Source organism: Ascaphus truei, chromosome 3 (genome assembly GCF_040206685.1).
Source record: "Ascaphus truei isolate aAscTru1 chromosome 3, aAscTru1.hap1, whole genome shotgun sequence".
NCBI classification, from domain to species: domain Eukaryota; kingdom Metazoa; phylum Chordata; class Amphibia; order Anura; family Ascaphidae; genus Ascaphus; species Ascaphus truei.
The window spans coordinates 25822535-25847215 of NC_134485.1; the positions used below are offsets into that span (position 1 = coordinate 25822535).

The following is a 24681-nucleotide window of genomic DNA, read 5'->3' on the forward strand; positions in this document are numbered from 1 at the left end:
CTTACAATCTATGTTTTTGGTGCCTGAGGCACAGGGAGATAAAGTGACTTGCCCAAGGTCACAAGGAGCCGACACCGGGAATTGAACCAGGTTCCCCTGCTTCAAATTCAGTGCTAGTCAGTGTCTTTACTCCCTGAGCTGCTCCTGCCTGTTTAGGGTTCAAGTGCATCTCTGATGACTACCAAAAGTAGCGTCTTCGATCATCCTTTATTGATTGCAGGTCTAAGCAGGGGCAATGAATATAATATCGGTACTGGCCATTTTGTCTCCATTGCTGTTCTGCAATATGTTGCTGGCAGCTGGGGGGTTAAAACACTAGAGGGTGACATTTAAGACATATGGGTGGTTTTCAGAGGGAGATGCATTTAAATATATACTGTAAAATCAGCTTCTGAGGGGTGGGAAATTTAATGCCCCTTTAATATCACGGGTCGGAACTTTCACTTGTGATTCTGGTTTTAATTCAAATAAAAGTAAATTTTGGGGACTTTTACAAAAATCCTGAAGAAAAACTCAAAACAAGCAACCCTTTCTACCAACTTTTGTGAATTGTTTTAACTTTTTTTTTTTTGCAAAAGTTTACAAACCCGAATCCGGGGACCAGCCTTTCTTGGGTTTTTGGCTCGAATTGAGGTTTGACTTTAACTTCTGAACGGACTTCGAAGTTCACAAAAGTTCAGGCTTAGAACCCGCAAACCTGCCCATCGTTATTTCATATTAAATTCCATTTCGCCGAGTGTTCAATATGAGAGCGCCGTGCTCTGTTCCCACTTTCCCTCAAGCTCTGTTCATTTTGTATGTCTTACTTTAAAACATTCTTGTCTGGTTATATCCGTCCTTCCTGACGCTGACGTAGAACCATACATCTTGGATTGCCTTCATGGGCAGACTCATTTGATTAATCCGACTATTGTTTCAACGTTGCACCATATGCACAACAAACTAATGTATAAGCACAGTTTTTTGGCTTGCAGTAGAGTTGCTGAGAGATATCATATGGTCTCCTGGCAAAAGTACAAAGTAGCTCTCGCTGTTTGATCTACCGTCTTGAAGTTATATGCAAAATCTGATAATTGGGTCAGGAAGGAGAAAAGAACTTACTAGAAAAACTATTTTCATTTCCTTTTCCTATTTGTCGCTCTTTTGTTTCATCTCTATTTTGTGCTTCGCCTTTTGTGTGTTATGTCATGGGAATCCAGAGGAGAATCCAGAGTCCATGGGGGGATACATGGAATTCTGCACAGTAGCAGATCTCCAATGCATATAGGGACTGAAAACGTAAAGTTATGGTAATCTCTTTTGGAAGCAGATCATCAAATGTAGCCAACTAGATTCACAATTGTTTTACAAGACGATGCATATGAAATGCATGAATAAATGCAACGTTGGTGCTCTCTATCACACTCCACACATGGATGCACTGGTCCAAAATGGATGTTAATAGCAACACGTTAACACATGTTGATAACACGTAAGGCAACACAGATGCTTTACAGTTTAGCACTGTTTAGTAAATCTGGGTCATAATCTGTACACTATTTCACTGTCAAGATGTTTTGCACCAGGTTGATCCGTTTTCACCTAATTTGTGTCGTAGGCACCAGGGGTTGGTTTTTAAAGTTGCAGTAGGTGGAGTTAGGGATGAGCTCATTTAAACAATTGTTAACTGTATGTGTGATAACCTGATTTTCATTTTCTCCCTGCTTCAGCAATATTTACAGCACAAGATAGGAGCAGCTTCTAACATTGTCAGCTTAACACTCCTATTTCTATTGAGGACTCAGATTATTAAGGAATTAGTATTATTAAGGAATTAGTATTATTAAGGAATTAGTAACCACTAAAACGGTACTTGGTATAAAAGCTGCAAACCTCCCAATATCACTGTTTATTTTTATAGCCCTACCATGCTATTTTTAGTAGCAGTAGACCTTTGATTACATTTGCAATCCTATGTAACCGTCTGAATAGCAACCTTCCTTTAGCCCTTGTTGTTGGGCCAACAAATATAAGAGAAAGGAGGAGAGAGGGGCTTTGTCTGTGCACACATGTGTTGTAAGCACAGTGACATCACATAGTAGGGAGTAGTCAGAGGAAATGAAACCCCTCCTAAATCCTAGGTTACTATGGTGTAAGGGGTTTAATAAAAAAAATGCATCAACCACCCAGACGTAACACTAAACATATCTCGTCCAGTAGCATACTATGGTCCTTGGAGTGATTGCCCTTGTAAGCAGGTATCCTCCTGGCCAGAAACCTTTTCCCTAACTCCAGAACCCGATAAATAAATAAAGGTAAGAGAGCGTCCATAACAATGATATTCCCAACTTTCACTGGTTTACCTTTTTTTTACCTTTCTGAGAGTCCTGAGAGGAAATTGGCTGTATATAACTGAACCAGGAGGATAAACTACAGCTCCCTTTCAGATGGGCTAGGAAATGAGCTTGGGTTTCGCTGCTTTATATGAGCTGTCTGCGCCTGTTATTGTCTGATCATCCAGTTGTTTATTGGGACAGGTAAATAAGATATCCATGCATCTCTTGGGAATAGGTATCATGACAGAGGTGATGCCTACCATGCCATGATTTGTGAGAAATAGTGATGGAGTTAGTGTATTAATCCAATTGGTTAAATTGAATAAGGGGTGGAGCTAAAGTTACAGTTAGGGTAGTGAGGAGATTGCCAAAGCAACCATTTTGTATTAATACTTGTAAGAAAGGTTTGACAGGTTTCCCTCCCTCTTTTATTAAAATAGTCTAGTAGAGTTTATACATTTAGGTACATATTTAAAAAACAAATATACATATAGTTACACACCAGTGTGAAGGGCTTGGGGTGCACACTTAACTAGTATAAGTCAGACTACTGGAGAGGGTGCTGCTTACAGAGTACCTATAAGGTACTGTACAAAAATAACAAAGGTATAGGCACACCTTAAATATGCAAAAAAATATTTTATTGGCCCAATGTTTCTGCTACCCACTGGAGTCTTTATCAAGAGCATATTTATGGTGTGCCTATCCCTTTGTTATATATGTATATATATATATATATATATAAATATATATATATATATATATATATATATATATATATATGTAGCGGACATGTAAAATGGCTACAGTCATCTCTCCTGCTGACAGTAAGGCCTGGTAAGTTGTGGGCATGCCAGCAGTAATTATGGAGGTTTGCCCTCACACCCTGGTGGGGTGCCCTGTGTATGGATGGGACTGGTCACATGCTCTGACTCCATGGTTAGTGATGTCAGAGGTGTGTCAGCCTCAGAAGTTACATAAGGCACAGCACTGTTTTCTAAAGTTAGTTGAGGAAGGAGTTCCAAGTCTAGCAGGAGTGCTAGAGGAGTAGTCTGAGAGGAGTTCAAGTTCTGCCAGAGTGTTAGTTATGTTATAGTAACTCCAGAGGAGACTGTGTCCAGGGACCTGGCACAGGGCAGTGATCCCTGCGGGGATAGGGAATCCCTATTAAGGAAAGAATCACCTTTGAAGGGAAGCAGAGTGAATAATCATGAGAGGCTAGATCTCAACTGCGGGGGGCAGCTAGCCCACATCACTCAATAAAGATGTGTTCATTCAGAAACCCTCTCGTGTACATGTGTGGAGTGAATGTACAGAGAGGAGCACCACGGAGGAGTTCCTCAACAGGATCATCCCCTTGCGGACGCAGGGACCCTGATGAGGTGGAGGCGCTGCACTGGAACTAGGTGAGACTCAGCACACTACCTCAGCTGCCTGTCTGGACGGGTCCTCCCCACACACCATCATGCGGGAGACTCAGGAGTCCTGTTGCCAACAGGTGCACCACCAGACACTACCACACTGTAATGGGGGCCGGTTTGACCACAGGGGCCAATGTGAGATTGGGTGGGTCAGGCCGGGCCAGAAACACCGTTACATTTGGAGGCGAGCTGCTGAGATCAGATCTGTCATCAGGACAGGCTCTAGCTAGGCACACTGGGAAACAGGGATAGAGTCTGCTGCCACTCTGTGCTGCGTAGGGACGGACCTAGGGGTGGTCAGGGGATGACGGGATATTGTCAGTTCGCAGGGACAACCTAGGGGCCTGAAAGGAGTGAGGGGTTTGGAGCCGGGCTATAGCTGACCGAGTCACCTTGAGGCAGTGCTAGTTGGTAGGATGCCAGAAGGGATAGCCTGTTAACTTGGTCAGGAATCCTGGAGAGGGTCTGCGCTAGGCTGACCAAGAGAGGTACAGTAGATGCCCCAAGTACTGCATGGCAGAGCCAGAGTACCTAGCCCATTCCAGACACTCACCGTAGGGAGCACAGACTGGGAGGAAGGAGTCACAGCAGACACTGAGAGAGTGAGCCTAGCCTGAGGTAGTGCAACATGAGTCCAGCCTAGTTCAGGTACACATGTGGTGGTGCATCTGAGCAACTCTTTATTGTACTGATGTGGAGGCTGCCCCGCAGAGCGGAGCCCCATGTACGATAATTGGTACGAGAGGGAGACAACCCAAAGAATGGAGGATCCACGTGGTGCGGAGAACACAAAATGGCGACCAGAGGCTGATGGGGAGGGCACCCGTGGCGTGCACCCCACTGAAGAGCAAACAGTCGCCGAGTTATCATTAACCAGTCTGCTCTGGAGCGGAGCGAAGGCCGTGGCTGCCCCGTTTTTATCCTGTCTGGGACACCGAGGGGCCACCCTTGAAGAGTGTGAGGAAATTGTAATAATTGGGGGAGAACCCCGCGAGGAGAGCAAACAAAATGACTTTTTGGGCTTAAAAGCCAACCAAAATGGCGGTTCCCGCTTGCTAGGGAAACCGCATGGGACAGTCACAGGAGAAATGGCTGATGCAGAACTTGCAAAGAGCTGGCCGGGAATGGCGCGAACAGCAGAGCCCCGCCCTGATGGGGGGCATGGCGCGAAAGCTATGGCTGCGCCTTCATGGACAGTGACTCACTCGGCCCCTGTGCTGAGTCAACCACTTAGTCTATGGGACCCTCCCCTGATTTCTACCAGGGGGAGTGACTTTCAATTATGGCCTGTGGGAATGCACCCACTGGGCCCAGGGACTGATATCCAGACGGCGCCACTACAAAAAGTAGTTCCGGCCGCGGAAACGAATTGCAAGAAAGAGGGATATTTTGCACACAAAGCTGCTGCAAGGAGAAGGCGGGAACTAGCCGCGGGAAAAGAATCCAGCTCTGAGGAGGAAACTGGCGCGAAAACGCAGACCGCGCCCACCAGGACTGAGAAAGGCGCGGCCTTAATTAAGGGGCATGATATTCCCCTGTGGGACCCGCCCATAATTGCAACCCCTGGGGGCGGGTTCCAGCTATGTCAGCGAAAGGAGGAGCCGAGGCAGGAAGTGGCTGGCCCAGAAGCTTCTACCGGCCAGTTGCGAGGAACCACTGACCTGGAGAGACCCACACTGAAAGTGGTCCCTACCAAAAGAATGGCCTGCCCCTCCGCTGTGGGAACTATGGTCTCCACTCAACCCTACTCAGTACCCGGTGGGCTACTGGTAGTAAGGGTGGCTAACACTGAGACGGTGGTCGGGCTCTGCCTACATTGCGGGCTGCCCGGAGGCACGGTCAACACGGCGGCACGTTGCCCCATTTGTGGGACACTGTACTTATGGCCTATGCCAACGTTTATTCCAATACAATCGGCTGACCCCCAGGGGGACCAGGCTAAGCGAACTGCCGAGTCCCCTGGCGCACTGTGGATAGGACGTGCGAGTCCCAGAGAAAGGGGACTGGAGCCGGTCAAGACGGCTGGGTCGGCCGCAACCGCAGCAGTCGGGTCACCTCCAGACCGCACCGAGAAGGGAGAATACTCGGACGAGGATCTCCGGGAAATTGCGGAGGTAGCTTCGAGGCCCAGAATGGAACCGGGGAGGACGACACCCCGTGGTACTAGCAGCTGTCAGAAAGACAGGACGTCCCCCGCAGATCGGCGAGCCGAGAGACGGAGTCCCTCCGCCTCGGAACGTGGCGGCGACGGACGAGAGACGCCAGCACCCCTGCGGACGGGTAAGAGGAGTCCCTTCACTTACCTTGCCCCAGCAGACGGTGTAGGAGCGGAGAGGCCATGCCAAGCCGCAGGCGCACGTGGAGAGACGGCATCACTTCCGGTGAGGACGACGGCGGAGCTTCCGGATGTCGTCATTGAGGAAGAGATCCCGAATGGGGGTCCAACCCGCGATGACGGTGTTTCCGGTTCCGGGGAGGACATCACTTCCGGTGGCGACAGCGGAACCCCAAGGAAGAGTGCAGCGACGCTTCGGCGATCGGGGGAAGGTCCCCGATCACCTACAAGGCCCAGGAGTTGGAGGGGCGATCCAAGGACTGAGGAGGGTGAGATATCCTCATTGGACAAGTCTACGGACAGCCAGGAACGGGTCGTAACCCCGTGGGGTCCAATCCCTTGCCCCTCCGCCCAATACCCCGCCCTAGCTAAAACCCCTGCCCCAATTACACGGTCCCCGGGTTCCCCGCCTAGTTTGGAATCTGTGGACTTATCACCAAGGGGGGAAGAAAGACGGACTGGGGAAAGACAGCGCAGTGGCGCTACGGAGGGCGATTCTCGGGGAGGGGGAGAGTTGAGAGTGGCCATGACAGCACCCGTACAAGCGGTACAGGCCCCGGGGTCATCCAGATGGTTCCTGCCACGATCCGCACGGTCATCGGGGATATTTTCCATAGACGATGATAGGGAGTCAGGGAGGTCAGATAGATTTAAGGAGAGCCGTTGGTGGGCCCCATTATTTGAAGGGTACTCCGCCTGGATGGACCGCACTCGGTTCCTCATCCGGCGAGAGGATGTAGTGGACTACTGGTGGGCTGTGGGAGAGTTTACCCCAGAACAGAGGGACAGAGAGCTGCAGGAGCGATGGCTGCAGATTGAGAATAGGGAAATAGAGCCTATGGGTCCTAGCATACTATCAGACCCCGTGGATCCTGATGAGCCCCTATCATGGGTGTTGCCTGGGAGGGCAGGTAAGGCTGGCCTGACTAGAATTAGTAGGGCCGAGAGAACCATAATGGCTCGGTATAAATCTTCCCACGGGTTGGAGTACCCGTATGTCCCTGAGCCTCTCATGGATGAGATAGAGGACAACCGGGATAGGTGGCTTAGGGAGGCCATAGAAATGCACCTAGTGGGGAGAGGGAGTTCCGTGATAGGAAAGAAGGCTGAGGAGCGCATAGAGCACTTAGTGCGGGTATGGGGCATTGGCCGAAATATCTATAAGCACAGGGTGACATATAGGCCTGAGAGGGGACTGCCTAGGCATTATCACGTCACGGTCATAGATATGGGCGGGAGAGAGGTCAAGAAGCCTGACCCGAATCACTATTTTTAGGAGGTACTGATACATTACGCAGGTTTGTGGCTGCTGGTCGGGGCGGGCTTGGCGGAATGTACTGTAGTCATTTTGTTATGGTATTATGAAAAAAATTTGTATGTGAACGTTAACATGATTATGTCATATGTTACAGTGCTTCCTGGAAGAAGGCGTACAAATTTAGGTCCCAGCGAGGACGATGGGATTCACCAGGGGGAGAATGTAGCGGACATGTAAAATGGCTACAGTCATCTCTCCTGCTGACAGTAAGGCCTGGTAAGTTGTGGGCATGCCAGCAGTAATTATGGAGGTTTGCCCTCACACCCTGGTGGGGTGCCCTGTGTATGGATGGGACTGGTCACATGCTCTGACTCCATGGTTAGTGATGTCAGAGGTGTGTCAGCCTCAGAAGTTACATAAGGCACAGCACTGTTTTCTAAAGTTAGTTGAGGAAGGAGTTCCAAGTCTAGCAGGAGTGCTAGAGGAGTAGTCTGAGAGGAGTTCAAGTTCTGCCAGAGTGTTAGTTATGTTATAGTAACTCCAGAGGAGACTGTGTCCAGGGACCTGGCACAGGGCAGTGATCCCTGCGGGGATAGGGAATCCCTATTAAGGAAAGAATCACCTTTGAAGGGAAGCAGAGTGAATAATCATGAGAGGCTAGATCTCAACTGCGGGGGGCAGCTAGCCCACATCACTCAATAAAGATGTGTTCATTCAGAAACCCTCTCGTGTACATGTGTGGAGTGAATGTACAGAGAGGAGCACCACGGAGGAGTTCCTCAACAGGATCATCCCCTTGCGGACGCAGGGACCCTGATGAGGTGGAGGCGCTGCACTGGAACTAGGTGAGACTCAGCACACTACCTCAGCTGCCTGTCTGGACGGGTCCTCCCCACACACCATCATGCGGGAGACTCAGGAGTCCTGTTGCCAATAGGTGCACCACCAGACACTACCACACTGTAATGGGGGCCGGTTAGACCACAGGGGCCAATGTGAGATTGGGTGGGTCAGGCCGGGCCAGAAACACCGTTACATATATATAAACACAGGAGCAACTATGAGTGTAAGGAAGGAATTATCTGGAGTACATGCAGTAGATGCGGAGCATGCAGGCCCGAGTGGAATGAAGAATACTGAGAAGGACTTACTATTCAAGAATTTGAGGGAGCAGGCAGAAAAGTATGGTGGCGCTTGCCCTTGAGGAGTATTGATGGCAGGAGCAGAAGACCCTGGGGAAAAAAAGAGAAGAAATGGAAATTGGAAGTCGGGGCCAGGAGGCCTTGGAGATCTAGACCACCATCAAGATTGAGCCTCAGTTCGGAAGTAGGCCCTGCAAGGAGAAGATGCCTATCTGAAGAGCCAAGCGGACAGAAAATGCCTGAGGAGGGTGCCGCTGTTCCATGATGGGCTGTATCCAGGAGCACGTGGGAGGAAGCCATCAGCCAACGGAAGAGGACAGAAGCAGACGGGAAGATTGGGAAGTATGGCAATAATTTTTGATCAATTATAATGGGAGATCCTGTTGGCAGTATGAGATTCAAAATGGGGATTTACAGTTGTTTAACGATGCAGCCTGTTCGGTGGGTTTTGGCACCTTCTTAGCAGGAGAATGGTGTGCAGGAAAAATGGCCACTATGGTGGGAAGAAGAAGGTTTGACAAGGAACTTGACTGTTTTGGAAATGTTTCCAATACTGGTTGCAGTAGAGATATGGGGTAACGAATTGATAAACAGAAGAGTAATTTTTTGGACAGACATGAGTGTAGTGCAGGCACTAAACAAGTTGGCAGCGAGTTGTTTGGTTGTTTTTAAGCTTTTGCATAATTTCATGATCAGGTGTTTAGAAATGAATATATGGTTCAGACCTCGCCGTGTTCAGAATTGTATTGCCGATGCTTTGTCTCATTTCCAGTAGGCTGAGTTTCAGAAGTTGGTTCCGGGAGCATCTATAAAAGGTCGGAAATGCCCACATATCTTATGGAACCTTGTTTCAGAGGTATTGTAAGTCTTGTCAAGGGATCACTATCTCCGTCAACTTGGGGCTGTATACTCGAAGATATGGGGCAAGTGGTATAGTTTAGCATAGCAATTAGAAGGTTTAGGATACAATGAGACAAGACAGAGTTTTACTGTTATCTTTATGTCAAATGAGAAATGGGCGTATATCAGGTTCCGGTATAGAAAGGAAGTTAGTTTAGGGGTTGGAAGGATGTTACAAAAGAGTTTGGGATTAGACGTATGTTACAAGGTTGGAAATAGGTTATTTTTGGAGGCCTACTACTGTTGATTTGTTTCTTGGTTTAGTAGAAACTATGGATAAAAGATGCTTTTCAAAGTTGAAGTCCAGGTTGTTTAATGCAGCATTTTCAGCATTTTCATTTGCCTTTTTTTGGCGCTTTGAGGATTGGGGAATTAGTCACAGCAAGTGTATTGAAAAGGGGGTGGGGGGAATGCAGAGAGAGAAAGTTTTGATAGGGGAGCATAGGGTAACATTTACAATTAGACATTCTAAAACAGATATAGAGGGTAGAGGAGCATGGGTATCTTTATTTGCTTTAAAAGGCTTGGGATCTCCAGTAATGATGATTTCGGATTAACAGGTTAACAGTTCCTTCATAGTTCACGAAAAAAGGTTTTCCATTAACACGATATCAGTTTAACAGTGTACTTAAAAAGGGTTTGGATTTGTGCAGAGTTTGTACAAAGGATTTCGGAAAGGGTTAGGAGAGAAAGAGGTTATGAAATTAGGCCAACGGGAATCTAAGAGGTATCAGATTTCCGTTAGGCATAAGGATTTAGAGGGTGACAACAAGGTTTTGTTGCTAAAAGTTGCGGTTCATTTGACAGACATGATTTGGATATTTTTAATTTGGCTTTACAGGAAGGGACAGAGAGGACGATGCTCTTGTTGGAGTGCTGAGTACATTTTAGGTGTAATGTCCTCGCTGTGATGGGATTGCTTGCCAGCTGGAATGGAATGTTAAGGAATGGACAGGTGGTTTGGCCCCAGTTGGGTCTGGGAAGGGAATATCCACCCATTAGTTTACGGCATGTGTTGGTTTTACCTTGGTTTATTGAGGTGAACGTGCCCACTTGGCAGTAATTTCAGTGGCTGGCATATGGTTTATGGTTATGTTAAATATGTTATATATCTTAATGTGTTAAATTGCTGGCAAGGATTGGAAAATCTTAATAAAAGCTGTGGCCATGTTTATCCAAATTGGTGTCAGCTTATTATTGGGAATTTTGTGGGACGGCCTTTGGGAAGGTGATGAAGGAATCCGATGATCAAGAACGTGAGAAAGGGCAATATTTAGTGCTGGTGTAACATGCAATATAATGTAGCAATTCAATAAGGTGGTGATTTTCCCCCCAAAAAACTTACAGCCTAAGTTTGATTTATTTTGCTATGCTATTGATTTAGCTGGAACAAAATTATTGTTAGACTTAATTTTATCTTCCAAATACATTTAGATATTCTTATCAGTAAAAAAATACATATCCAAGAAGCGAAAATAAATAATCACAGATGTAATATTTAATAAGAAACATGGAAAAAAAGAAAACTCTAAAACTGGACATTTTCCTTAAAAAAAATGCTTTATTTTATTTAGTTACTTTTTGGAAGGAAATCATGAGTAACCTTAAAAAAAATATGGGGGATTACAATAAAATAATGGTCACCCACCATTGTTCACACAAGGCCACAGATGATAGCTAATTCTCTTTATCGCGTGCTTTACATGCTGTAGCTTAAAAATAATATTGGGTCAGGGCTGTGTGAAGTAGCCTGTCCCACTAAAACGTTATTCACAAATACCTTAAAAAACTAAGACATCAAATAATTCACACAAATGTAAGATATTTGAAAATAGAAAATGTTTGAGTTAATTCTTTAGAGTTCAGGCTTTTAGGGTTTATTATTTTCTTATTTGACTAGTATTTTCAGGGGAAGGAGTGCAGGCTGCAGGCCTGCCTGTCTGTGATATTGTAAAGCAGTGAGGCGGTGTACTATCAAACTGCTGTCATGTATGTATGTATGTCTTTATTTATATAGCGCCAAAAGTGTACTCAGCGTTTCACAAAGAATACAGTACAGGGAATTATAATAATACAATAAGCGCAGCAAAATCGGACAATAGGAAAGGAAATCCCTGCCCCGTAGAGCTTACACTCCAAGTGGTATGATGGGAAACTTACAGAGAGCAGGTGAGGGAATAAAGTGCAGTAGATGGCAGTTCTTGGCCACAATGAGGGGTAGGAGTGTGGGACAGTAGCCATGAGTGCAGGCTATTGGGATGTCTGATTTGTGAGGCGAGTTTTAAGGTTAGTCAGTAATAAATTAGATACTGTAGATTAGCACCATTAGCAGGGGAAGAGGTGGCAGGGAGGCGTGGGTGAGTACAGGTGTGTACACGGCTGTCATAAACAACACGAAACAATGTATTAAGTGTACAAGGTTTTTAATTGTAACACAGTTATTAGTTTGAACCTGCTTTCTAGCGTGAACTTTGACATACTGTAGTAGCACATGGTCAGTGGGTCAGTTGAAGAAACAAACTTAAAATAGCTTTTTTTTAAATAAATCAGTTCTGTAGAATAAAATAAGTGACTGTTTTTATTTAATTATTTATTTGTTTGTTTGGTTTTTTATTCAACTCTTAATGCCATTTCAATGAGTTTTAAAGCATTCTTTTGGTTTCTATAGCAGGTTTTAGCCCACCTCACAAGCAGTGCAAGATCTTTGCATCACTTTCCTGTTTGTGATCATTTGTTACCAAAGTTTCCAGCAGTTTGAGCTGCAAACTGTAACAATAAATGTGTGAAATTTGGGAGGTTTTTGACTTTTTTCAGCTACTCCCTTTTGCTTGATGTACACAGGTTCTGCCTTTGTTTTTGGATGGGACTGGCCAAAGGAAACAATTGATATGTATGTACAGTATGTATATCTTTTTTTATATAGCACCATCCAGGTACATAGCGCTTTACAATACATGTGACATAATATTATAACACATAATGGGAATAAGCGCATCAGAGAAAGCAATAGGAAAAGTAGTACCTGCCCCAAAGAGCTTACAATCTAAGTGGTAAGTAGGAAGAACTTACAGAGATAATAGGAGGGCGTCCTGGTCAGTGCATATGAGATGTACAGCTGCAGCTGCGGAGCTGCCCATATGCTTTGTTAAAGAGGTGTGTTTTAAGAAAGGTCCTAAAGGTGGATAGAGTGGGTGCCAGTCGGAAAGATTTTAGGCGGGAGAGGACAGGAAGGCAGGACAGTAGAAGGTTACAATAGTCGAGACGGGAGAGAGTGAGGGCTTGAGTTAAAGTTTTAGCAGTAGAGCGACAGAGGAAAGGGCGTATCTTTACAATCTTACGGAGGAAACAACGACAGGTTTAAGTTGCATTGTGAATGTGAGGGAGTAGTCAATTGTCACACCTAAGCAGGGTGCTTGTGATACTGGGTGTATGATAGTGCTGCAAACAGCAATGTAGAAGGGAACAGTAGGGCCAGGCTTGAGAGGATGTATGAGGAGCTCCGTCTTTGACGTGTTAAGTTTGAGTCGTGGTGGGCCATCCAGGATGATATATCGGAGAGACATTCAGAGACTTTGGTCTGTACAGCAGGTATAAGGTCAGGGCTTGAAAGGCAAATTTGTGTCTCATCAGCATAGAGATGATATTTGAACACGAGAGGTGTTATAAGGTCACCTAGAGAGAGTGTGTAAAGAGAAAAGAGGTCCCAGGACAGACCCCTGGGGAACGCCCGCAGAAAGGTGTTAGCAAGCAAGACACTGAAAGTATGATGGGAGAGGTAAGAGGAAATCCAGGATAGAGCTCTGTTACAGATACCAAGGGTATGGAGAATGGTTTGAGGAGATGGGAGGGAATGGGGTCAAGAAGGTAAGTGTAGAGGGGGAAGAGGAGATCAGCAGCGACACTTCCTCCTCTGTTACAGAGGAAAAGGAGTCAAGGAAGGTAGGAGAAGAGAGAAGAAGAGGTGTTGAATGTGAGAGGATGCAGAGGGGATGCCTTGTCAAATGGAATCCACCTTTTGTCTTGAAATAGTCAGCCAAATCCTGAGGTGAAATGCGGTTTACTCTGCAGTTTCCCTGCTGGGAAAAAAGATAGCCTGGTCATTGCCCGAAGCCAGTCCTCTGAAATCCAGCAACGCTCCACATAGTAATGCCTAACAGCAGAGCTTGGGAGGCAGCCTGTCACAGCTTTATTAAGCAACAAATAACAAGACTTCAAACAAACACTTAGGCCCAGATTCACTAAGCTCAAAACATTTAAATCAGTGCAAATAACGTGACGCTACCTAAAACCAAAATGTTATTTACTCACTAGCTTAATTATATGAAAAAATAACTGCTTTACAATTCTGTCTCTCTCTCTCTGTGTGTGTGTCTCTCTCTCTCTCTCTCTGTGTCTCTCTCTCTCTCTGTGTGTCGCTCTCTCTCTGTGTGTCTCTCTCTCTCTCTCTCTGTCTCTCTCTCTGTCTCTCTCTCTCTCTGTGTCTGTCTCTCTCTCTGTGTCTCTCTCTCTCTGTGTGTCTCTCTCTCTCTCTGTGTCTCTCTCTCTCTCTGTGTGTCTCTCTCTCTCTCTGTGTGTCTCTCTCTCTCTGTGTGTCTCTCTCTCTCTCTGTGTCTCTCTCTCTGTGTCTCTCTCTCTCTCTGTGTCTCTCTCTGTCTCTCTCTCTCTCTCTGTGTCTCTCTCTCTCTCTGTGTCTCTCTCTCTGTGTCTCTCTCTCTCTGTGTGTCTCTCTCTCTCTCTCTGTGTGTCTCTCTCTCTCTCTCTGTGTCTCTCTCTCTCTGTGTCTCTCTCTCTCTGTGTCTCTCTCTCTCTCTCTCTCTGTCTCTCTCTCTCTGTGTGTCTCTCTCTCTCTCTCTCTGTGTCTCTCTCTCTCTGTGTGTCTCTCTCTCTTTCTCTCTGTGTGTCTCTCTCTCTCTGTGTCTCTCTCTCTCTCTCTGTGTCTCTCTCTCTCTCTGTGTCTCTCTCTCTCTCTGTGTCTCTGTCTCTCTCTGTGTCTCTGTCTCTCTCTGTGTCTCTGTCTCTCTCTGTGTCTCTGTCTCTCTCCCTCTCTCTCCCTCTCTCTCCCTCTCTCTCCCTATTGGCATATCATTTAAAATAACACCATGCTTTTTTGGCAGTAAGTCCTGGTTAACATCACATAGTTTGCTTTAGTGAATACTGCATTGTGAATAACGGGTGTTGATGTCCTATCAAATAGGCGAACAGAGGTTAGTGAACCTGGGGCTTGGGACTTAACCTGAATACCAAGTAATTTTGCTGCACCACCAAGAGTACAGAACAATACACTCAACTCAAAGCCCATTTCGCTATCTGCCTCACAGGTCAGGTGGCCCAAAACACACAACACTCCTGCAAGGGACACTCCCATAGCAGCCACACTAGGTGGGTGTGACGCCGGCTTTCCCATCACCAATGGAGATGAGGTCTGCCAATACTAGCAAGGTCCCCACTGCATCCAAGACCTTCCTGCGACAAACATATCACAGGGCCACACCTTATATAGAGTATAGCATAAATTCAGACAAACAACTCAACATATCACCGCTGCTGTGCAAACTCACAACAGGGAGGCAGGATTTCTTCCAGCCACAGAGAGAGAGGTCATGTAGGCTGGGACCATGCAAGGCCTTATATATCCATTACTTAAAGAGGCAACGCAAGCGGCACTTTAAAAACAAAATACATATCTATCTTTTTGTTTGTTTTAATATATGCAGTCTTTGATTACCTGTATTGAAAACGAATTACCTAAGCTGATGATTAATTCGTTCTCCCGTGATCAATCCTCAAGGTCCTGCTTCCCGTGGTTCACTAAATGGCCACCTTTCAATTTCAATCACTCCTTCAATCAGTGTAACTCAGCAGCTACAATGTATCATGATATTACTAAGGTAACATTATCTATTGTTACTGTTTGCAGCTCAAACTGCTGGGAATGTTGGCAGCAAATTATCACCAACAGGAAAGTGTTACAAAGATCTTGCACTGGGAGGTGGGATAAAACCTGCGATAGAAATCAAAGGATGCCCAATATATTAAAACTCATTAAAAATGGTATTAAGAGTTGAATTTTAAATGAGAAATTAGTAAGTATTATCTAATACTACAGAACTCATTTATTTAAATGTAGGTTATTGCTTGGATTGCTCCTTGAGCCCCTCTCCAATACCATCTTGCTCCCTTCCCCTCTCTCACTGCCTCATGGGAAGGCAAGAGCCGTCACAGTGCTCAGGGATTTCTGTCTTAGTTTTCAAAAAGCCAAAACACGAGTTTACAGATGCAGCCATGAGTATCCGAACACTTGCCTTGGAAAATCTGGGGCAATCTCCCAGTAATGCTGCAACATTTCTGTGACATTTCTGCAGACAGACTAATGGCCCATCGGATTAACACAGCGGGGGTCCCTGGCAGTCCCATTCAAACTGACCAGGGATCCATGCTGTGTTAATCCGATGGGCCATTAGTCTTTCTGCAGAAATGTCACAGAAATGTTGCAGCATTACTGGGAGATTGCCCCAGATTTTCCAAAGCAGTGTTCGGATACTCGTTGCGGCACCTGTAGGTCTGATTTACATTCATTTGGTCAGGGAAGCCGTTGGTGAATTATACATAAATGATAATAAGAATATAAATACTTATAATAATAATTGTTTCGACATTGTTGTTAGGAAGAGTTGACAAGGCTGGGATAATAAAGTATTACAGTACATTGGCAGACACTTATAAAATGTTGAATGTACATATGTATATATATAAAGATGGTATTTATGGCATAGACATACAGAATCATTAAAAGTTGCTATTTAAAACCATTAATTCCCTTGTCCTCCTATTACCATATTACAATATGTATTAAAAAAAAGGGGGGGCTCCCAGATGCTACTCCTGTGCTACACATTGCATCAGATTTATCCAAGGAAAAACTCCCATTCCTTTCAATTGTGTTCCTTTCCTTTGGTATTTGTGGTGTTGGTTGTCGCACTGGGTTTGTTCCAGTTTCTGCACTGGGTTTGCTCCAGTTTTTGCACTGGGTTTGCTCCAGTTTTTGCAGTCGGGAGACTTTACTAATTATTAAACAGATCCCTATTTTTTTTCACTAAATAATAAATGTATCGTTAAACTTGAGAGCTAGAACATAATCCCAAAATGTGAAATGTACATACCTTTCAGAGGAAAACTACTGCACCTGAACCCTGAAAGGGAGAAGGGTCCGAAGAACTTCTCAGGACTATATTTCCACACCCAAAAATTCTTACACAAAAATAGGAATCAGTGAGAAGCCAGCCGAGAAAAAAACATTTTTACTTAAAAGTGTTAAAAAAAAAAAAACAAGTTCTTGACAAGTTAAGTATACTCAACTTCTTAGCTATTAAGATAGAAGCAACCAAATGTTCCCTGTGGTTCCTTAATGCAATTACTGGATAACAGACAGTCATTTCATTTCGTAACCGCTACAGGAATAAGCAATATAACTGTCAATAATTTTCCTACGAGGACTGGGTTCTGATGGTCAACGTCCGACCACATCTTTACATGGTCATTAACACATTTCCATCACTACTTAAAAATGCACCCAGCAAAGCCTTAAGAACCTTCGGGGATTTCGCTGGTATGGCAATGACCTTTTAGTTAATCAATTTCAAGAATGTTTTCTTATTACAGACTATAGTGCACATCATAAAGTTATACTTCAAGTCTCCATTTAAGTCATGTCGTGTTATTTTGAGGCTGGTTGCCTTGAACACATAGGCATGGGGACAAATAGAACGTTTTCTATTTGGAGTGCATTTTGTCAAGCAAATTAGGCCATTTCAATAATTTAATTTAATTAACTCATGCAATATGGCTGGAGAGCCCACGGTATTACATGCATGATATAAAATCAAGTAACCTAAACTATATTATTTAATATAGAGTGCTCCACTTTGGTTGTCTTCTCTTTCTGAGTATCTCTTCAAAAATTGTTCTTTAATTCATAAATACAGAATAAACTGTTTTTTTTAAACGATATGGAGATATTTCCTCGTTAGTGGAATGTGATGGACAAGTTGATTATTTGTTTATAGCTCAAAGTCCTGAGTGGGTGTCACTTGATAAGTGGCCGTGCAGATTGCATTTTGGAGAACTCACGCTTACACACTACAGTGAGGTATATCCAGGCCCACCGCCAGAATTGTATTATGCACATAGATTTTCAGTATTCTGAGATGTCTAAAAGCAAATTTCTTCTCTCACAAATAAAATCTGAGTGAAAGTGTGGTGGGTGGGAGGAAGGGAGGAAGCCCACCTGCTCCACTTTGTTGGCATACCTGATAAGCTCGATGGGCCATGCAGAGACAGGGATCCGGCCGTCTGGCCGACCCTGGAAGCTGCATCCATCATCCAGTCAGGGCACCAACATCTGGACAGTTGGTCCGACGCTTACCACTGATGGCGACCCTGCTCATGTCATCTATTTAATCTAAAGGGTCAATGTATCAGCACATAGATACAAGTGTGTTTTACTGCACTGCACAGTGGCTAGAGCCCACTCATGTGGTTCTAACATAGAAGTTAGGGCCGACCGGAAGTCTGGCCCAAGTGAAATAATCACCGCTTGGGTGCGCTCCAGCCACGCTGCTATCTTCTCTGCCGAAGAGTTGCTGCCTCCTCCTCTGCCGCCCGCACCACAGGTAGGGATGGGGGTCAAGGGAGTCAGAGAGAGAGAAGGATAGTGAGGGAGAAGGAGGGTGAGTGAGGGAGAAAAGAGAGTGAGGTGAGGGAAAAAGAGAGTGAGGTGAGAGAGAAGGGGAGTGACGTGAGACAGGAAGGGGAGGGAGTGAGAGAGGAAGGAGAGGGAGTGAGGGAGAAGGAGAGTGAGATGAGAGAGGAAGGGAGTGAGAGAGGAAGGGGAGTGAGGGAGGAGTGAGTGAGGGAGAAGGCTAGTGGGAGAGAGGGGGAGAATAAAAAGATAAGGGGGAGAGTGGGTGAGAAAAGGAGGCAGAGAGTGAGGGTGTTAGGGGTGATGCAGGTTGGGAGAAGTGGCTCAGTGAGTAAAGACATCGACTGTCAACAATGACACTGAGTTTGAAGCATGGAAACCTGGTTCAATTCCCGGTGTCAGCTCCTTGTGACCTTGAGCAAGCCACTTTATCTCCATGTGCCTCTGACACCAAAAACAATTGTAAGCTCATCTTGACTATGACTGTATCTGTAAAAATTCCTATGGTCCCAGTTCTCGGTCTGGGGTGGGTGTCCTCACTAAGCTTTTACACGCGCTCTAGTATTGTGTTTCTTCGCGCTAGAAAAAATGTAAAAATAAATAAAAAATATACTTTGTGGTCATAGATATAATGTAAATTTTACATTAAGTATGTGGCCCGCAAAGCTTGTCAAGTGGCCCTTCAGCCAAAATGATTGCCCACCCTTGATTTAAGGTATGGTTCTGCCATACATTTGTTTTCAAGCAGGGGGTCTCCGGAACTGAACCATGTTAATTTCAGCTTTACATCCGAAGGTGCCCTGGTACTATCCCCTAATGCGGAAACAAAATGGAGGTTTTCAATCTCCCCCAGCCTGCAGGCCAATAGGAAGCCATGATGTCATCCATCTTGTCTTTCTATCGGACCGTGTTCTATGGGACATTTAATAACCAGAAAGTACCACTAACGCCTACGAAGGTAATTATCTCAGGAAACAGGAGATCCCACAGTTGACATCAATGGGGTTCAGCTATGAAGACCCCCGGCTTTCCACCTATGATGAAAAATGGGGAGCCATTGGAATCCTCCTTTAAAGTTTATATTCTATAAAGGCACAGAAAATATCCCCAAGGTGTCCCACCTTGTGTTGTGCCCATCTTCTCTTTTACTCTGTGGTTCAAAGTTCAAAGTAATCTTAGTCCTGGACGGGTGTGCATTTGTTGTAGATTGGAATACCATCTAACAAACTAGAATGATTGTTCCGTTACAGTAAATATGAAGACGAAACGCATCCGTTTTTTAATCTCTGCGTACACTAGAATTTTCTTTAATTACTCTAAAAACTTATACAAACGTATTTCATTTTAGGGTTTTAACCTATATATTGTCCAATACGGTGGCGGATTTCCAGATCCGCCGCCCCTAGGCACTTGCATGGGGCGGCCGCCTCCTTGCTGACGCCCTCCTTCCGGATCAGAGCGTCAAATGACGCCACGGACGTCACCAACGGGATGTTGCGCGGCGGCACGTTGCCGTGGTAACGTGACGTCATACCATCATTAGATGGCGTAACGTCATGCCATCATTTGACGGCACAACGTCATGTTGCCATGGCAACGAGACGCCATGTGACATCACGTTGGTGACGTCCGCGGCGTAATTTGACGCTGCAATTCAGTGGGAGAAGGAGGGCGGCAGCAAGGAAGCGCCCGACAAATGTAAGTGCCTTCCCATCTGGCCCGATAGGCCGGAGACCGTGGCACCTGTATATGGGGAGGACATTTTTTCCGCCCCAAAATGTCGCCGCCCTAGGCCGGGGCCTATCAGGCTTAATGCGAATTGCGCCGCTGGTCCTATACCTGCAAAGTAGAGATCAGCGAACTTGTAGTTCAGCCCGTAAATATCGCGAACCCGTGAAAGTGCATCTGAGCTGTTTGTACTTACATATCAGCGCAAAAGCATGGAAATTCGCCCGAAGCCCCCATTTCGCTTACTTTTGCAAAATAAAAAAGATATTTTGCTGTTCGTTTCTGATAAGTTTTTCGTCTCGTTTCAAAAGTTCACGCGGAAAACAAAGTTTGACCAAACTAATAACAAGGAGGCCGCGTTTTTTCGCTCTCAGCGGCACCAGCGAAGATAAAGGTACACGCAATCAAATACGTTTTTATTTTTAAAAAGAGCGCTAGGTTTTTCCCAACTCAGACGCATCTGCAAAGCTTCAATCTTGCGAAGATATGCCGATTTCTCAGCAACCTCGAACTCTGGCGAAAAATTCACCCATCTCTACTGCAGAGCTCTATTAAGTCTGATAATATACAGCTCGACCCCCTTATAACGCTGTGCTTGCGGTCCAAAGAATCACATCGCGCTATAAGCGGATCGCGTTAGAAATAATGTACAATTGTATGCATTGTACAATAAAGTATTTAAGACACCAATAATCGTGTTGTAAAGTATTCATAAATACGAAAATTGGGAGCCACGCTTGATTCGCGTTAAAAGCGGGTTCGCGTTGTAACGGATCGCGTAATAACGGGGTTGAGCTGTATATATATATATTTATTTATTTTTATTCCATCCTATTAAAGAAATACTTTTTCATCCTAGTAAAGTAAAACCCACATTTTTTTATTGTGGCTTTTTCTCAGCATCCCCAAAGCAAAACGTCGACAAAAAAAATGTATAGCAGTATATCCATTCTTTAGCTGTATAATTCCAACACAAAATCATTTAGGAGGGAGATTTCGCATTGCTTTTGTCCAGGATGTCATATATTTTTTATTTAGTCTATGGTAGCGGCTTTTACTCAAAGACATCATTCTATGTTGGTCTCCCTGAGTAATTAAATTACCTTTTAATGAAGTAATAACAATTGTCTAGGATTACCATAAATATGCAAGAGGTAAAGCTCATTTAAAAAAGAAATATATATATATATATTTGTTTTTACTTTTTATAATAATATTAAATAGGGCAACTGATGAGAGAGATAGGGTGAACAAACAAACCAGACATTTGACATGGAGGGAGCTAATTGGATGACAGAGCCAGAGCTTTGAAGTGCAGTGAAGGAGATTAAATATCCACATAAAGCATTAGATTCGGGTGGTCTGTGCTGTTTCCTCTGACATCCATTGCAGTGTGACGATTGCTTTTCAAACATAAGAAATATACCACATATTTAATACGGTGACCTAAACGCACATACACACATCAAAGGCATGACTTCTGGGGAGGGTTTGGAGCTTGTTTCCATGAGCAGGGATTTTTTTTTTTAACGTGGCCTTCTGGAGGCATAAGAGATGCAATAAACCTCCAAAAAGAGAGCTGTTTGGAATTTAACCCCTTGGTATCCAGGGGGGGGCGTCAGTCTCGGGGTACGACTAGAATAAAGGAGTGAATAAATTACTGAATTAATTGTTCGCCGCACTGTTCTATGATTTCTTAGTTTAAAAAAATATGATTTGTGAGTAAATTCTAAATACTTTAATCATGCATTGAACGTATGCAGGGAAAGGATTTTAATTACAATATAAATATATATATATATATATATACATAATTTTTATATCACTTTAAAAAACCTCATAGATTCGAAACCTGACAGATCTGATATATATGAGGTTTCAAAAGCTCTATAATTGAATCTAGGAAGAAAACTAATGTTGGTCTGCTAAAAGGTATCGCAACCTACAGCAAATGTACATGTCTCCATCTCCAGGACCAATACGGCTAATAAAAATGTCAACTACTTAATCTAAGTCCTTAAACTGCTCCAATTTAAGTGAGAAGTAACTTAATAGTTTGTTTTCCTTCAGGACTGATCAAGGCATAGTCCTTAACAGCATGTACCATTTTTGACCAAGTCAAAATACATACATATGGAATCTAGTCTAGAACCGTGTTCCTTCTAATACTACACTTCATCAATTCTGACAAATTTGTTTGATTTCAGAGCAGGAGTGGCCAACTCCAGTCCTCAAGGGCCACCAACAGGTCAGGTTTTAAGGATATCCTTGCTTCAGCACAGGTGGCTCAATCAGTGGCGCAGTCTGAGCCACTGATTGAGCCACCTGTGCTGAAGCAAGGATATCCTTAAAACCTGACCTGTTAGTGGCCCTTGAGGACTGGAGTTGGCCGCTCCTGTTTTCGAGGAACCAAAAATGGAAATGAAGGAATGAATGTAACACAGAAAGGCAGGGAGCAGTAATGTAGAACTGGACAAGCATGTGGTTAGGTATTATGCTGGATGAAAATTGTTTTATATTGTACATTCAGACTTTATACAAGCAGAAATTAACACACACTTTCCCAGCAACCTCTAATCCCAGAACCCACCACATCATATATATTTATGTCAAAAAGAGTGCTACTGAGCGTGGCCAAATACTTCAATAATAATATTCTCATGAATAAGGGTCATTTAGATAAACCCTTTGGCTAAAGCATTGTAAGCCTGCAAGCCGCGTCAAGGCATAACCAAATTTGCAGGTCCTAACACTAAACTGTGAAACCTCTATGGACAGACTCACTGCAGTCATTCTCCCTCCAACAGAGGTAAAAGAGAAGTTTCATAGTTTAGTGTTAGGACCTGCAAATTTGGTTATGCCTTGACGCGGCTTGCAGACTTATAATGCTTTGGCCAAAGGGTTTAACTAAATTACCCTTACTCATGAAAATATTATTCTTGAAGAATTTAACTATATACTATTTACTATATGTTTTGTCACATTGGATGTAGCATTGGGCTTTTCTGTTTTTTGTTTTATACAAGCAGAGCTATAATTTTTATGATAAAGAAAAGAGAACGTTTTTTTGGGAGAGTATTCTTTAACATCGAGTCAATTCTCTTAAATTGGGAAAAGTGTGTCATAGTGTTAGTCCCAAAATGTATTTATTTATTTAGAAAATGTTTCACCAGGAAGTAATACATTGAGAGTTACCTCTCGTTTTCAAGTATGGCCTGGTTATAGAGTTAAGATGACAAATAATACATGGTTACAAATACAGTTACATAAGTGAGCAGGGTATACATTATATACAAGACATCGCATGCACAGTTAAAAGATAATATATATTATAGGCGTATGTAACAGTTACAGACCAGATTAAAATGTGAGGGCTTTAGTTTTGAAAGAACTTAGACTGGTGGCGGCTATGAGAGTCTCCGGTAATAAGCAGAGACTGTGTAAATTAAGGTTGAGGCTAAGACTATTCCACGTGTTTTAACCCTTTCACGGCAAATGTGGCTCTCGCAGTGAGGGCATTCAATAAATTAAAGCAGCAATACAGCTTCACTTTTTATAAATGTATTTTTTTTATTGCAGGATTGAAGCAGGGGGTCTTTGGAGGAGAACAGTATTCATTTCAGCTCTGGGTACCCCCTGCTTCCAGAAATACTAATCTTCGTAGAGGGTGCCAGTATCTCTGCTGTCAGAAACGGTGTGCCTAACATAATGGGGGTGTTTAAATGTCCCGGTCAGGCGTGTTAATAGGAAGCTGTGATGTCTTCCGGTGTGGCTTCCTATTGGCCCACATGACCAGGACATTTAAACTGGAAAGAAGCTACCGGCACCCGCTATGGCGGTAAGTATCTCTGGAAGCAGGGCGTCCCCAGAGCTAGAATTAATGGGGTTAAGCTCCGGAGACCCCCAGCTTCAACCCTGCAATAAATAAATAAAAATAAAACCAGTATTGCTGCTGTAACTCATGTGGCTTGTTTATTTACAGATGTAACACATGTTATTGCCCCTGTTAAGGCAAGATAACGCACAAAATAACGCGTAAAATAACACTAATGTTATCTCCTTACCCATTGTTTGCCATAGCAATCCTGTAACATAACAAGCCATTGTGTTAACAGGTGTAGTCACGTCTGCTGGATCTGCAGCTACTTTCATGCTGGAGTCATGCAACGTATTGAAGAGTAACACATTCCATGCCGTCCAGCGCTGAAGGGGTTGAAACGCTGATTCAGATCAGCTCATCTGAATGTGATTGCTGACCAAAAACCAGCTGGAGACATTCAAAATCCACCCACTTATATGTCTGTGGATACTAGTCTATGCATAAATGCCCATGACAAAGAACTATTGTGCTGTGTGTGGTTTGATTTAGTAGGATACGTTGGCAACTTCACATAAATGGATGCGCAATGGATATCTTGGAAAAAAATGCAGAACCATTCCATTGCATTAAAACAAACATAACTAGTAGTTTTAACGAGTCGTAAGAATGTAACAAGTGATGAAGGTTTTAAGTCCTCATTTGAAAAGGCTATTTTTTTAAGTCGTCAGATCTTGTAGCCAATGAAGGATGAATGTAAAATCTCTGCCTAAATTAGCTATGTTGTTAAATTATTCTCGGACATTGAAAAACGTGCTGTTTTTGAATAAACTGTAAAGCAAAAGGAACAGTCCTCTAATTGTATGTATATTTTTAGGTATATCCCGCCAACAGTGTACACAATGCTTTACAAAATAGACAATAGAATACAGGGAACGATACCAAAGTAAGTGCAACAAATATAAAAGCACAAAATGGGAAAAGAGCGTCTGACCCCGGAGAATTTACGATTTTTTTTATTTTTCATATATTGAGAAATACAGCACCTCCTTATTCATGAAGAATTG

The 24681-nt window shown here is 44.0% G+C and overlaps 1 protein-coding gene across 7 annotated transcripts in view; it reads left to right on the forward strand.

Moving 5' to 3' along the window:
• Nucleotides 1-24681, forward strand: part of RUNX1 (RUNX family transcription factor 1) — a 276130-nt gene that overhangs the window by 81179 nt on the left and 170270 nt on the right. The gene's annotated exons all lie outside the window — the stretch shown is intronic.